The 15945-nt window shown below is 46.0% G+C and overlaps 1 protein-coding gene across 1 annotated transcript in view; it reads left to right on the forward strand.

Annotated features, from left to right (window-relative positions):
• LOC119396784 (potassium voltage-gated channel protein Shaw) overlaps nucleotides 1-969 on the forward strand; it is a 70048-nt gene extending 69079 nt beyond the window's left edge. Inside the window, exon 7 of the mRNA XM_037664111.2 lies at nucleotides 860-969. The gene's annotated coding sequence lies outside the window, so the exon portion shown is untranslated. The remainder of the gene's footprint in view (nucleotides 1-859) is intronic.
• The last annotated feature ends 14976 nt before the right edge of the window (nucleotides 970-15945 follow it).

Below are 15945 nucleotides of genomic sequence, written 5' to 3' on the forward strand. Positions count from 1 at the left end.
AAGTTTCAAAAACGACCGCGCATCTCCCGTTACGCACAGGTCCCAGCGCAATTGAGCCAGCCCTTTGGCCTTCTCTCTCTCTGTCTCTCTCTCTCTCTCTCTCCTTTTTTTTTTTACGTGCGTAACCTACCCGATCCAATATTACAAGAGCGCGCAGACGAAGTAAAGGGTAAGCAGACAAAACAGTGCGCTGATAAGACAGCACATTGTCGTATCTGTTCACCAGCATCATCGTCTGAACTGTTTCGCCATAGTGAACGTAAACCAAAAAGCGCGGCTCAGAACCCTTCTGTACGATGAGCGCTTCTTTGTGTACGTGCTTTTGTATAAAGCATGAACTTATATCCTCTCCGCATCTTGCAGCGCTCGTCCTTCCCCAGCGCAGGGTAGTGAATCAAGCCAGGCTGGTTAAACTTCCTGCCTTTCCTTAAAGCTGCTATCTATCTATCTATCTATCTATCTATCTATCTATCTATCTATCTATCTATCTATCTATCTATCTATCTATCTATCTATCTATCTATCTATCTATCTATCTATCTATCTATCTATCTATCTATCTATCTATCTATCTATCTATCTATCTATCTGGGAACCGTTATCACATTCGCTAAACGGATCTGCATCTCAGCCGTACAGCTCCAGTGCATTTTTATCGTATCAGTGTCGACTCTGGTGCTTCACCTAGTCTCGGAGTTCATAGTGAAGCAGATAACTTGCGAGCATTTCTGCCTCGCGCTTCAGTTTAGTCCTCTGAGGCTTCGCGCTAGTGAAATGACCTTTCGTACGTGCATTTTCTAATGCGCATATTTCATTTTTTTTTTTCATCCTCTGTCCCCACCCGTTTCCCGTTCCACAGGTGCAAGTTGGAACTCTTTAGAAAACACAGACTCGTAATGCAATGGTGCGGAAGTATGGTGGTGTGTATGTTGTGACCGGTGTGTACATAACGTGAGGAGAGAGAGAGTGAGTGCTGGTGAAAAAACTGTGGATACGCCAAGTGTGTGCCCCGAGAGCATCGCATCACGGATAACGAAAAGACTGAGCAAGCCAAGGGAGGGAAGACGGCGGACGCGTCTCATCTAGAGAACCGGAGGACCACCACATCGTTGTTTCGTCTTACTTTTTTCTTCGCTCGTGTTCATGTTTCTTTTTTATTTTATTTTCTATGCCTCATCCCATTTCTTCGGCGTGTCGTGCCACGATCGACTTGCAATTACACGTTCTTTTACCGCGCACACCTTTTTACAAAGACCCGACGGCGGCTTTTTGATGCGAGGACGTTACTTATAGGCAGAATGAGCTTGTACCCTCTGTACTTTAAGCTCCAGCCTACATGCTTTTGTGTCCTCGGGCGTTTTTTCAAGACACCGATAGCGTGTCCCCATTAATTGATCACCAAACGGCTCAAGAACTTCGCTGACTTTCTTCATGGGACTACTATACCGTCACACTAAACTCATTCGACAGTAGAGGAACCTTCGAACGCCAATAGCCCCTCATTGCTCATCCTCACCATAGAGTTAAAAAACGGATGCCCGTCAGTTTTGTCGGAAGCTTCGGCAAACTCAAAAGCCTCTGTCAGCAGTTATCCGCGTGTACTCTAGGTAAGAAAAGATTGTCTTGAATGGGTGGAGCCGCAGCTAAAGGACGAATTAAAGATGAAGGAAACATGAGGGGAGAGAGCGAAGTGCCGCCCTCTAGCCGGCAGGCGCGGCAAATTCGCTCTTTGTCTCGTTTTAAATAAGTTCTACTAGTAAGCTTCCAAACAAGATAGTTGTTCAGGGAAAGATGCAAGCTTGAAGTGATGATAAATCGTTGGACAGAATATGTTGCTGAAGCCTACATTTCGACAAGTGACTCGTCCTAGTCAGGGTAGCGAGTGCCTTCCTTGACGAAGGCAAAATCTGTTGCCGCCCTCACGAAGACTCAACTCATGGATGATGGAAGTTGCCATCGCGAAATTATACGTTGCCGCGTTTCCTGTCTTAATTTTTCACTTGCACAGATCAGGTTTAGTGGCTTCCCCTCTGCGCTCTTTCTGTAATCGGGTAAAAACGACTGGTCACTTTTTTCTATCCTATCACCGTTTCACGAAATTGTGACGGCTTTCAACATCTCATTACCGATAATTGGCAATTCAAATCAATATCTTGTTTAACTATAGCATCTAGTAATGTTCCCTACAAATTTTAATGGAACCCCCCCCCCCCCAATTGCTTGGCCAAGCTCCCACATTGGGTATGAGCCATTATCAGAGGAGAACACAACAACAAGTCGTCTTGTCTAAACTATGGCTCCAGTGACGTTCCTTGTTCAACGATTTCTCATCTCTCAGTAAGCGCGACAGTTTCACAAACATCTCGCTCTTATTTCATAGAACCGATGTTGAAGGAAATGAAGGCGTTGCACTAGTGAAACTTAACTGGTAAAATATTCAGAGTGATAACAGTAACATTGTGATGAGCCGGACAGAAAAAAAAAGGAGCCATATTCGTCCGATGTAGGTTCGGGTTAGTGAGCGGAACATTTGCGAAAATAAGTTCCACTTACTCAGCAGTGCCTACGTATACACACTATAAGAAGAAAAGGAGTCACTTGACTCTTTCTTGCTGCACATGTGACTCTCATGTGTATGACGCTCTTTAGAGATACACGTTGACTCTCTCTGTGGGGAGACGTAGGACGCACGACTCTCCAAAAGGGAGTCAACGTGTCTCTCTAAAGAACGTTATACGCGTGAGAGTCACACATGTGTAGCAAGAAAGAGTCAAGTGACTCTTTTTTTTTTCTTAGAGTGCAGGACAAGTGTATGAACGTGTAATACAAGTGCATGAACAGATCCGCATCAGGTTTTGTGTCGTTGGGGCAGACTTGCTCCTGAAGTTAGTTGGTAACACCGTCGCAACGGGTACGTTCTCGGCGGATGCGCTGACGTGATTTGCACAGACTGTTAACTTATTCGTTGAAACGGTCACGATAGTTTATTTGTAGTTAACCCGTCCCCGATATCACGCTAATCGAAGAGGTGCGACGACGTGCTGTTTTGGCGACCCACTCTATAATTAATAACCAAGCCCGCGATTAAGAATAGACGTGCCGAGGTGTTTACGGACAATATATACTTCAATTCGTCGACGAGTACGATGCGACAGTGCCGTGAGAACGATGGGGAAATGTGATAGAGCACAGAAGACAAGTTCTTACGGTGTCTGTCCTTTCGACACTCTGCTTAAACAGCACAAATTATTTTGACACGAAAAAAAATCTCATCTCCTGTAAATAACTACTTCCGCTCGTTATGTAGCTTCAAGCCAACAGACCACTAAGTATTTTCCAAGGCTGAAAAAAAAAATCAAGGAAGAAAGAAGAGAGGCATGGTGTATGATAGATTTTAGCAAACGGCATGCTTTTTTTTTTATTTCAGTGATGAAGGTTTAGAATTTCAAGCTTGTTTTCTTTTTTCAGTATTTTTTACTGTCCTTGATGCCACTAGGGTGACTGTCCTTGATCGGTGACAAACACCAGTGCTTCTATCAAAAACAAAGCCATAACTGCAGTTTTCCTAAATGTTGCTCAACAGGTGCATGTACACATGGAAATCACTTCATTCGCGCTGCTTACAATTTTTTTTTCATTACACCCCCCTCCCGCACTTACCCCCAAGGGCGGCGCCAGGGTAAAGGGGGGGGGGGGTCATGATGAGCAGCGCCCCTCACCCCGAAATTTTCGCCTGACCCCATTTGTCCTCCCAAGAGAATAGTAAAAAACACAACAAATAAGTCCCCCCCCCTCCTCCCCCACCTCTCAAGGAAAACCTGGCGCCGCTCTTGCCCACTCCCCACAGTTTTCAACGTTACCTACCCACCGCGTAAAACAAGTACTTCGTGCTGAACTCTGCTTGACAGGCTTCGCAAAAAGAAATTGAGCCACGTAAACAACTGAGACCATTTGAAAAACGTGCGCACCTCCTTTTTTTCCACAAAAGATAAAGTTTCTAGCCAGCAACGCACCACGAAATTACTGCCCGCAAGAACGGTCTTGCATGCGGAACTCTTCCAGATTTGACGAATGCTGCCTTGTGCGTTCAAATTCACTGCAGAATATGTGCCTCCTCGTAAAATAGCTAGTCGTTTCTATTTTCAATGTTGCGAGCTAAGAAAAACAAGGTGATGCGAAGTGAACGTGAGAATTCATGTCGTAGTTAACAACAGACCCAGAATATGTAAAAACACAATCATACCACTATTCTTTGATGTTTCTTTGTTTCACGTAAGAAAGAAACTCATTAATCGTAGCCAAGCAGCGCCAAATGTACATCGCTCAGTTTAGCAGGCTTTTTTTACAGTTACATATCGCTAAGCACCCCGAATCATGCGCAGTTTATTTTGGCGCAGTATTATTATCATTGCTCTCTGGACGTCAGCACGTGCGAAAACACGGGGATGCTGCATAAGCGATCAGTTCAACTGTTTTGATGTGGGCACAGACGTTGCCTATTTGACAGCACTTTGACAAATATCGCAATCCTTCCTTTGCTCTGCTTTCGCACAGAGTTCCGTGCAAATATTTACTAGAGGTAATTCTGGCACTGCGATTGTTGAGTACGCAGATCAGCCTTTACCTTCGTGCATGCAACTCCAGACGCCCGTCTGATGTGATTACTCACTCTTTCTAGCGCTCTTATATTCGAACACAGGTCCTTGTTCACGCCTTCCCCATAGAAATGGAGCTGCGCCTCTTGAACAAACAATTCGCGGTTCTAAAGTTACGCCGAACAATCATCTCGGATGGTACTACGTGGGACCCCACTACTGTGGCACTGCCTCTGCCTCTGCGCGTATGCGTACTGATTTAAATGGATTAGAAACTACACTTTCTGTCACGTTCCGAAAGCCTTTACAAGAGAAAAGGACGAGTTTTAGCAAAAAGCATGCACTTCCCATCGTCCCTGTCATGCGGGAAGAAATTAACCAGAAGAAAGAGAATTACGTCGCAGAGCCAGCCTTGGCAAAATAACTCTCTTTGGAGCTTTATTTCCTTGTAGTATCGGTGCAACACGTGACCTGTGAGCCGCACAGTGTCTTTGTGCGGCTGCGCTGCCGCAGCTTTGCCTGAACTGCGCATGGGCTCGGGCGTGGAGATCACGCGATGGGCCGATACTCTCTTGGCTTCAGTCTAGTTGCGATACGCTCCTGCCTCCGTGGTTCCCATGTTAGCTGCACGGTCATGTTCGCAGCTCCCATAGACAGTAGCGCCAGAATCCTCCCTAGTAAGTTTTGTACGAAACTGTTTTTACGCGCATAGCTAAGCAGCTCAAGGACGAGGCACTGATATTTGGCAGTACTGAACAAAAAGTCTAAGGTAACGCACGTTTTCCGACTCCTAGCGACAAAGGTTAGCACCGAAATGAATCAGCGGACGCATTCGAGCTAATATGATGTGTCAGGCAGCATCACTGTATTACTATAGCAGAGCCATTTTACTTTGCATACGGCGCGATATCAATGCCAAAGCTCATCAAACCTCTGAAAACAGTCTCATAGGAAAGATCCACATCAAGTTGTGACTGTTTCACGCCTTCACGAAAGCAGCACTTTCACATAAAGCTGCACTTCTTTCTTAAGGTTTTCTTTAGGTGACTTCACCGGTTACAAGGATTCACACAATCCACACAATTCGACATAGAGAACCTTGAAGTTCCGCCATTTTGAGTTTGGCGATGTGCTTCGCTGAGAACAGCGCAAAGGACCAAAACTTTTTATGTCTTCTTGTAGAGAACTTCATGCGCTTAACGTCATAAAAAAAAATATTTAGGAAGCAAGCTCACACAGGAGAACGTCATTTTCCTTGCACATGCCTTAAGGAGTTTCTACTTAAGACAAAAAGAAAAGAAGAAAAAGCACTGCACCCGGAAGTCACGTATCAACTATCGTGTAATTAAGCAAAACGTTGCATTTACGTAACGAGCAAAAACCAAAAAAAAAATGAGGCGTGTAAAGTGTTGCGAGTGCTCGCTTAATGTGTGCTCTCCGCAGAAACGTTGTGTATACAATGTCACACACTTGTTCTTATACAGTCACACATACCGTTATATATTTACCATATTACACATACACACACACATACACACACACACACACATCAGCGGGTCCCAAGCGTCACTATGGTGCCTTTTTTCTAAATTTAAATAACAGAGTTTTACCCGTCTCTATACCTCTAGAAGCCATCAATATATATTCTCTCCACGCAGTCATTTCACTTGTTGACGTAGAAGATTTCTTGAATACAGATACCTCGAAGACTTCAGAATAGAAGAACAAATTGAAAAGATCCTTCTTGGGCCGAGGATGCGCGATGTTCTAACTAAACACCAACCTTTTTCTAGCGATAGCGAAAGCCGTAATAAGAACTCGTCTTATACACGTCAAATAATCGTTCCTGCACGCAGAACAGAACGCACGCACTTTTCATGGCTGACTGGAAATATTTCGGTCACTTAAAGCTGAGATACGTACTTGAACTGGTGGACCACTGAGCGCAGCTCGCGCCATCTAGCGAGTGATTGGGGCAAGTTCAGAACCCTGAACTGTCTTTTGTGTCTGGTTGTGTAAGCGGGTATACGTTACCGAGGTCTAGCCTTCGGGCGTGGGCGCAGTCGATGTTGTTCTGTTCTTCGGCGCTGAACCAGCCCGATATTTTACATTGACACTCAAATCCCTGTTAAGCCCAATCGCGAGACTAGACAGCATTTCGCGTCACCGGTTCCGAATGAATTTCCTCGCGCGCGGAGAACCACAAAAACACGCGAACTCACGGTTTCGTGCGATTCCTTACAGCACGTAGGGGTCAAACCAAAAATCCAGGAAGCGGGGCTAAATGCCCGCTTCAGTGCTGCCGCGCACTAAGAAACCGACGCGATAACCTATGGCCTAATGTAATCTCAGTCCCGGTCGTCGACATTAGAGTGTTTCGTTAGGTCGAGGTTCAAAATACATGTTGTTCTATGGACATGAAGTTGTGAAAAGTGAAATGCTCCTTTATATCGAGAATTTCGTTATACTGAAGTTTGTTATAAACAGGTTTAACTGTATATCGCAGCAGCTCAAAAGTGTAGTTGCTAGCGGGCTTGCAAAGTGTAGGTGCCTATAAGACATTGATAAAGACACCTCAGAACTAGCGATGCATGTTTCATGCAAGTGACGTGTTGACGCGCTCGATTCGCATACGTTCAGAATGACACGCGTTAAAGAAGTCGGGCTTATCGGCCAGCGCTGACTGTACTTATTTTCACGCTTTGTATTATACAGTGAGTGTGCAGCGCAGTTGCGCGTGCTACTTTTTATGAATTCCGCGTTTCCTGTGACGTAAGGAAACGTGTTTACCTGGCCTACTATCTGTAACAACATTTCTCGACATTTTTAATAACCTTTTTGGTTTATTGCCATATGTTTTCCAATCTGTTCCACTGTAAGAAAAGTTCTCGTTTTTCTGTGCTTTCCGCTAATCAGACCGAAATTAAATCTTTCAGTGTAGTAACGTGCACTGTCAAGTGCGTTCGGTTCATGATAACTCTTGATCCTACACGGTAACTGAATTACTGATCTTCACATATACTGTAAAGAGTGTTCAGTTCACGATGTCCCGATCCTACAGTGTGAGTTACAGCTCTTGACAAACCATTCTGGTAATCAAGATTTTCATTCTCAGTGGGGTTCTGACCCCGCGCAAGTGAGCATGCGTAGGAACATCGGCTGAACACTGAATCTGGGCAAGCGCGATGGCTCACAGTTATTCAACAGACGGCGTCAAATGTTTCTAAGCTGCAAGAATTAAAAAAAAAGGCTGTCCTAAAATGTCGAATTCTCGCACAACCTTCAGAATCCCACGACACTATGGCGCCATCTGAGCATTTCGCTGTACCAAGACGCCACTTCAGCGCTGCTACATTTTTGTCACTTTAAGGAACAGTTACACCAAGGTCAGGCAAGCGTTACTGGTACAAAAGACAGCAGAACGCGCGCATGCGCAGCTGCTCTCTGTAGGGTACGACAAGGATCCTTTATCGTGCACAGGCTTCTCACGTGCGCTATTAAAACTTCTCACACTTGATACTGCGCCTCACCAACATAGGCATCGATGATATGGTTAGTATCTGGTTCCAGTGTATGCAGGGCAAGAATACAGAGCAAGAGGAGGTGGCTATTGGAGTACGCATCACGTTTAAATAAGTCGTCATAAGAAAATTGTGTATAAAAATGAATTGAACGTAGAAGTTAAGAACGTTTTCAAAAGGTAATTGCGCAGAATTATCAGTCGGATTCGCTTTCCTTTGTAAAAAGCGTGTCGCACTTAACGAAAAATGAGAACCCGATTAGTATTCGTGTACTCATTCCAGCTTATTGCGAGCTTATAATGTATCGCGATAGCCGTAACAACACGTAATTCAGGCTTTCCTAAGTGCTAGAGGACACTTTCGTACCGGGAAGCATTTGACGCTTCAAATTTGAGAGCTACTTTACATGCTAAGTTAAATGCGGATATAGTGAAGTAAGTTACGCTTAAAATTTCGAGTAGTAGTTCGCACAGAATGAGTCATTACATTCAGCTAAAGTACCTTCGTAACCTCCTAAATAAAATATGATAATTTAGTTCATGTAGCATGAAAATAACGTGATGTGAAAGTTAAATAAAAAAAGTTAGCATTAGAAACTGGCGTGAAGTACCCGGTCGCTGTTATTGCTACGGCAGGCTTTCCTCTAGAAACTAGCTTCAAAGACCGATACAGTTTTGTAGGCACGTTCCAAATGTCGTTGTCTAAATTGGTGTTTTTTTTTATAATGTGATATCCAAATAAACGTAAGGGGAAAAGGTTACGCGTGAATTCCTATATATTGACCAAGGAAAAACGAGAGTTCCTATTGAAGCTCACGGTGTCACGATCAACAATCCGGAGTTGTCGATATAAAAATATCTATGTTTGTAGATTCATTTCCTCTTCCAAACAAGACTATATCAGCCGCCGCGGTGGTCTGTGGTTATAGTGCTCGACTAATGATCCGAAGGTCGTGGGATCGAATCCCGATCGCGGCGGCCGCATTTCAATGGAGGCGAAATGCTAGGAGGCCCGTGTGCTTGGATTTAGTTGAGCGTTAAAGAACCCCAGGTGTTCGAAATTTCCGAAGCCCTCCACTACGGCGTCCCTCATAATCCTATCGTGGTTTTGGGTCGTAAAAGCTCAGCAATTGTTATTTCACAAAAGTATGTATTAAATGAATCACAGACTACGTCTACGTGAGCAGTTCTCCCCCGCGATAAGCATCGCACTATGTAGTCCAACTTCCTTAAAGCGTATATCTTGAATGTCCTTCGTTATCGTGTAATCTCCTTTTTCATACTTTAGACAGTGTTCCCCGAGGAGATGTGCGAAGCGCCCAGTACCTGCATCACTGACGAAACGTTTCTTCGTCTGTCACGTGACTTGGAAACTTTCACTCACAGAAATCATCAAGAGCGGCGAACTTCCTTTCTGCGACCGAAAGCGTTACATTGCGATACCCTTTCCTAATGAAGCTATAAAAATCACATGGCCTAGAAAAAGACGAGAGAACAATTACCGTAATTCCACAATTCTAACGCGCACTTTCTTTTTTTTTTGTCCCTAAATGTAGCCCTCAAATTTGTGTGCGCGTTACAACTGGACTCAAAAGGGAAATCGGCATCAAGTGTGTTTGCTTGCTTGTTTGTTTTTTCAATTTTCCTAATCTAAAATTGACCGCGCGTCACAATCGGGGGCGCATTAGCATCGTGAAAATGCGGTATTAAGCCCTTTATCATGCAAAATTACGTAAATACGTCTTGCGAACAACCTTTTCCCTGTCCTTTTTTTTCTTTTTGCTACAGATGTATGTGTTCAAAATTACAGCAACAAGTCGCATAATATGCAGATGTCACGTGTCCTCCAAATCCCGGCCTCAGAGAGGTTCTTTGCGGGTAACAGAAAAACCAATCTCGGAGGTCATGCCGGAAGCCATTTAGGGATCTGAAAACACGTCATCGACTCCATTTTTTTTTTACACAAAATATCAGTTACTCCCATTAGGTCGTTTACTTCAACCCGAGGTGCACTGCTATTGGTTGTCGCTCCGTCACCCTGGGCGGCGCACGCCGTCCACGTCGTATTTTTTGACGTCAAGCTCTCGATATAAATGTATTGAGATCAATCACAATGTCCTAAGGAAAGGATAGTTCGCAAAGGCAGTCGCTGAAATCATCATCATGCTCATCAACGCCATTATCACCCGTTTAAATAAAAGTCCATCTACGGACATAGGCTTGTACGTGCCAGAAATCGCCAATTGCCCATGACGTAAGGAAGGCGATAATACTCAACTACCGCGAATTTCGTAACCTTATAGCCCCATCTGTGTCTTTGCCGCCTTTCAGCTATTGCGGCTCCGAGCTCTCTTAACGCTGTGCCCCTTTATTAGACCTACAATTATGTTTGGTTCTGCGTGTTCCTTGTATAGTGTAAATAGCTTTACTTCGATCATTATCAGCTAGAATATCACCTATATAATCGTGCTTCATTGCGTAACCTCTGCTGCTCTATTTATATATCTTAACGTTGCAACACTCGTCATTTCCACCAATCGCCGCGTGATTCTTGCCTATCTGTCAAACCTCTTCGTTAGCGTCAAAGTTTCGACTTCATAGCTCAATAGATTGGAGCAAATTATGATGGCCGGAAGATGTGCTTCTTTTTCGTTCTCAAGCTGGGAATATGCACAACGGAAACGCACTGATATTGTCACGCCACCAGAGGAGTAGCTTCCCCAAATGTATTTACGTGGAAGGTGGGAGGTTGGAAAGGCTACGAGAAGGTTCAAGCCCAAGTAAGCCGTGTGCTGAGGGGGGCACGCAAAAGAAATCGTGGCGATCCAAATTTCAGGATTATTCACGCAAGATTGATTCTATAACAATATACTACATTTACGCGAATAATGAATCCAGCCAGTAATTGGGGATATTTAGTCTCTTCATCGGAGGAAGGCTACCATATTGACGTCACCCCCCCACCCCCCATCGCCTCTGAGCCGTAGCGTAGCCAGAACTTTTTTTCGAGGGGGGGGGGGGGTTCAACCATACTTTATGCATGTTCGTTCATGCGTCTGTATATGTGCTTGTATATATACACATTGCAAAATTGAAAAATTTCAGGGGAGTTTGAACCTTCACCTCCCCCCCCCTCCTCCCGGATACGCCAGCGCCTCTGAGGGCCGCTGCAAGTGAAATGCTAAACGTTATACCGTTCTGCTCGAATATAGTAGTTGAGCTGTTCTCCGTTAAGTGCGACACGCTAGGGGAAACTGAACTGCACAAACCGAACGATGAAATGGCATTCGACTCGTAGTGTGGCGAGGTTAGCAACTTTGCCAAGACGCTCTGGGACCACGTGATTGTGGACTTTGTCCACTCTTGCCTCTGCTTCTCTTGGTCGTGTTCTTGCTCTGCAATGTAAAGCCTCGCGTGAAGAAGAAGACGAAAGGAAAGTCGTGCGACGGCACAATAATGAGAGATAGTCACAGTAACTTCTCACGTACTCATCCTCTTTGTTGTTGTTGATATTGCTGCTGCTCTCGAGCACAAAGAAAGCCCGCTACGACGCTTGGCCGATCACGTGAGCGCTGAATGCGCACGTGCTTTCTCCCGTGTATTGTAAGCTCAGTCAGCCACGCCGCCGAAAGCATGGACTGCCAACTCAATGTGAACACAGACACACACACACACACATATATACTATATCACACACGTGCAGACACGACATCGCCTCATCGCCAAGTGCGGAGCGCGCCCGCTCCTTCACGGCTGCATACAGGTGCGGCGCTTCAACGTGTTTCTTATTTTTTTTCTTTCTTTTTGTGTGTTCTCTGACCATGCGTGTTGACTGCAAATATATAGATATATTATATATATAATTCTATCACACTTCCGCCGCATGAGAGTGGTTACAGCTATTTCATGTTGTCATTACTTTTTCTTAACATGTTGACGCCATGGACGCTGACGTACGAGTGTCACTAATAAAGCGAAGGTTAACGTAACCCCTCGCGTTGTTGTGTCTTTCTCTACCAACACAGTGTACGGGAGGGGTGCACACCAAGAGCCACGAATGAAAACGGCATCTCACCGCTACTGCAGCGATGGTGAAATCCTACAGCGCCCTACTCCAATGCGAAAGGTACTGGGTTCGATTCCCTGTTGAGCAGGGCACCTCCCCTCCCCCATTTTTTTCTAAGGGTACATAGGTTCGTTCAGTAGCACAGATATTTCGGCGAATTGGTTAGGATTCATCTTGAAAACAGCGCAGCAACACGAGGACGATGAAAGCGCCCCATCCCGTCGTATCTTACTTCGTCCTCGTGTTGTCGCGCTGTTTTCAAGATGAGTACAGAGGTTCCCCCACCTGTCAATACTCGCAAAGGCGTGCGTATAGCGTTCCCCTTCATGGGGGGGGGGCGAAAGTTTATCGCCCCCCCTCTATCAAGTCAATGTAAGGGGCAGACTTTGCGCCTCCCCCCCCCCCCTCTTAGGTGACCAGGGGGGGGGGGGGCGCCGCCCTGGCCCTCCCCCTGCGCACGCCTATGAGTACTCATCTGGCAGTGTCAGTACTCATCTGTCACATGCACAGGCCAATTAAGAGATGTCGCAAGAAACTTATTAACGCGAAAGCCGTAAGTGCATCGTTCAGCGGCCACTTCAATGAAACACGGCAGGCGAGTGAACTGGTACAGAAACCCACGTGATCTACGTCACCAATTACGGCATAGTGCGACGTGACAGTCCGCAGAAATGTGTAACGTCATCGTGCACACGGCGACGTCTCTTGGCCAAAGGTGGGCCTGTCTCGCGGAGACAGTGAGGGGGAGGAACAACGCCATCGACTGAGAAAGCCCGTGTAATAACACTGCTACGCGTTATGTCTTGCAAGAAGTCTGGTCCCCAACTGCATAACTTAAAGGGACCCTGCAACACCTTTCTAAGTATAGTCATCGAATGGCTTCAGTACAGGGGTTTATTAAGGAGTTTTCGAATAGGGGCCCTAAACGTTTTGGGGCCCCAAAGAAATAGCGTCGAGGCCACTGCGCATGTGCGAGGCCCGAACGGCGTTTGGGTTTTGCGTTGGGGACGCTATTTCTCGAATTTAGCGGGAGCCCCAAAGACTGCTCCAAAAGCTTTGCGTCAAACAAACATGACGGCCCCCACTGAAGCGACGGTTCTTGGCCAAGACTAGAGTGACCTAGAACAGGGGGAGTGTCCAAAGCGCCGCAGGCCCTATTCGAAAACTCTTAGCTTCTGCTTGACCCAAAGCGAGCACACGCAAAGGGCTTTGGGGCCCCTATTCGAAAACTCCCTATTATCTCACGAACAGACTGCCGCAAAAAAAATTTTAGAAGCCGTCAAGTGGGAGCGTAGTTACAGGGATTTGTCGCACGCTTTAAGCGCTTTCTCTCTTCGTACCAGCGAGCGCGCTGAAAGCTACGCAACGGGAGAGGGGGGCAGGGACAAGGGGGCAAGAAGATGCGTCTCTTCGTCAGCGCGAGTCATGACCTTGAGGCTTGAGCACTTTATTTTCTTTTCTTGTTCTTCAAACGCGCGGCTTACTTTCAGTGTGATCGCGCGCGGGCACGTGGCGACATCTCGCGCCGGCCGCGTTAACTATGCAGCTCACGATGCTCAAATCAGCCAATGGCCGTGGACTTTGTGTTTATGACACGGTCATTTCGGTTGTGGCATCATTTTTCGAGAGAAGAGCGAGCGATTTCTAGCGGACTTTGAAAATTGATTGCAAATTCCAGGCCGCGTGCTGCGCTATAATGCTTGGCTCACATGCTCTCAGGAGCCTCGACTACCGATCGGCAGCGTTTTCTGACGATGCCGAACAAGTGTTGCAGGGCCCCATTAATGCATTACCAAGTGCACCGCAGGAGGCTCGCCTTCAAGTGTTACAGAGTGTGACATGATGCCGAATTTTGACTTCGTCACACAATGGCAAACATATCGGCGAATAAGTGGCGTAAGGAACCGTTAGATAAGCTGCAAGGAATAAAATTATGCAATGCGAGCCCTGTTTGACAGACGTCCTTGACAAGTGCTAGTGAAAATTCCGCATGCACCAGCCAACAGGCTTGAAGAGCGGAATATAATTATCACTGTGGTCACGAATGGACGGCAGGAAGTCGAGCAATCTGCATCGCGTACTGTTATGCCAGGGCTCCCAACCAAAACTTCCTTGCTTAGACAAGGCATTCAAGCTGGTAAAACGTCTGATGCAACCAGCGTCAACACCCGCTGATGCAACGAGGCGGGAGTCTTACGCAATACTCGGTAACTCCGGCGATGCGTCTGACGCAACCAGCGTCAACACCAGCTGATGCAACGAGGCGGGAGCCTTACGCAATCCCCGGCAACTCCGGCGCTGCGTCTGACGCAACCGAAGGAAATCTCTCCCGCAACGTGCGGCAAGCCCCCTCATCCGCGGATCCGGTTCGAGCCAGCGACCAACGGCGGTTCCTGATTGGAGGCTTCGAGCTCCTGGCTGATGCAAGCGATCGCCCAGGGCTATAAAAGAACCAAGCGAACGAAGAAATCTCGGGTCGTCGTCGCACCGCTGTGCGATCCCAATAAGCTGTCGGCCTCAGCGCCGAATATGTAAAGCCTCTGTATATATGTATATAAATTTGCCTCAACTCACCGTCGCCTTGATCGCTCCGTCTATCAGCTCTGCGCAGAAGCATTCGCGAGCTGAGACACCTGTTACCCAACAGTACCAAGTAATCTTTATTATTAGTTGTATTAGTAGTAGTAGTAGTAGTAGTAGTAGTAGTAGTAGTATAGGTCTTATTTAGTTGTGAAGACATGGGAAGGTATAGGCTGCGTGATATCCGGCTATCCCAACATCATGAAACTGATATCGAATCAACAAACAAGAAAAGAAAGAAATAATCGAAAACGTATAGTACAAGCGTACAGTACATATAATGCCTTTGTGTGGAGAATCTAAGTACACTAAACAGATACACAGAATTAATTTACACTGCTAAATATGGGCATTCTAAAAGGAAAATTTTTCGAATTGTGCGGAATAGAAATATTTTAAGAAAACAAACATCGCAAATATAATAACAATATCTGGGGCTTCACGTGCCCACAGGCCGATTTAACGTGCACTGAGATCGCACAGTATACGGGCCCCTATAGCATTTCACCTCCATCGAAAATGCGACCGCCGTCGTGCCAACCTTGGCACAGCAAGGTGGTCTATCCTGAAGGGTTTAGGCTAACGCCGGTTGCTGCAATGTTGTAGCTGGTTGTTGCTAGGTTTTTATATCTTGTAAGTAGGTTCTGCTATGTTGCAACTAGGTTTTGCTTGAGGACCGACCATTTTCGCTGTGCCAAGCTTTGCGCGACTTAGTGCAAACTTCCCGCATTTTCTTTTTTTTTTAATGAATCACCGAGACCGTGTCAGTGGCAGACCCGCCTTATCCACACAAACTGGATGAATATAGTAGCAGTCATCTTCATCCCGTTTTGCGTCTTCTTCCTACCACCCACGCACGCAGCACTGCGAGTTCTGGAATAGAGTTACTGTCTCTGTACTCGTTATCTCACTCATCAGGGTTATTACAGGCCACGCCGGAGAAATCGGCGCACGTGTTCTGAGAGCGTAGCACAAGATGAAGAGGAGGACGAAGAGGTCGAAGAGGACGAAGAGAGCGTGTGCAGGTTCATGATGATAATAGTTACGAGTCGCGACAGACATTTTAGGCCGAGCTAGAACCGCTTCGCTGTTAATATACGATATATAGCTATAAATATTGAGTCCCCCTGAAACAATATTACGGGGGATGCTTAGAACTTTCTAAGAATGTCATGGCGAAAGCA

This window comes from Rhipicephalus sanguineus, chromosome 6 (genome assembly GCF_013339695.2).
Source record: "Rhipicephalus sanguineus isolate Rsan-2018 chromosome 6, BIME_Rsan_1.4, whole genome shotgun sequence".
Classification (NCBI taxonomy): Eukaryota; Metazoa; Arthropoda; class Arachnida; order Ixodida; family Ixodidae; genus Rhipicephalus; species Rhipicephalus sanguineus.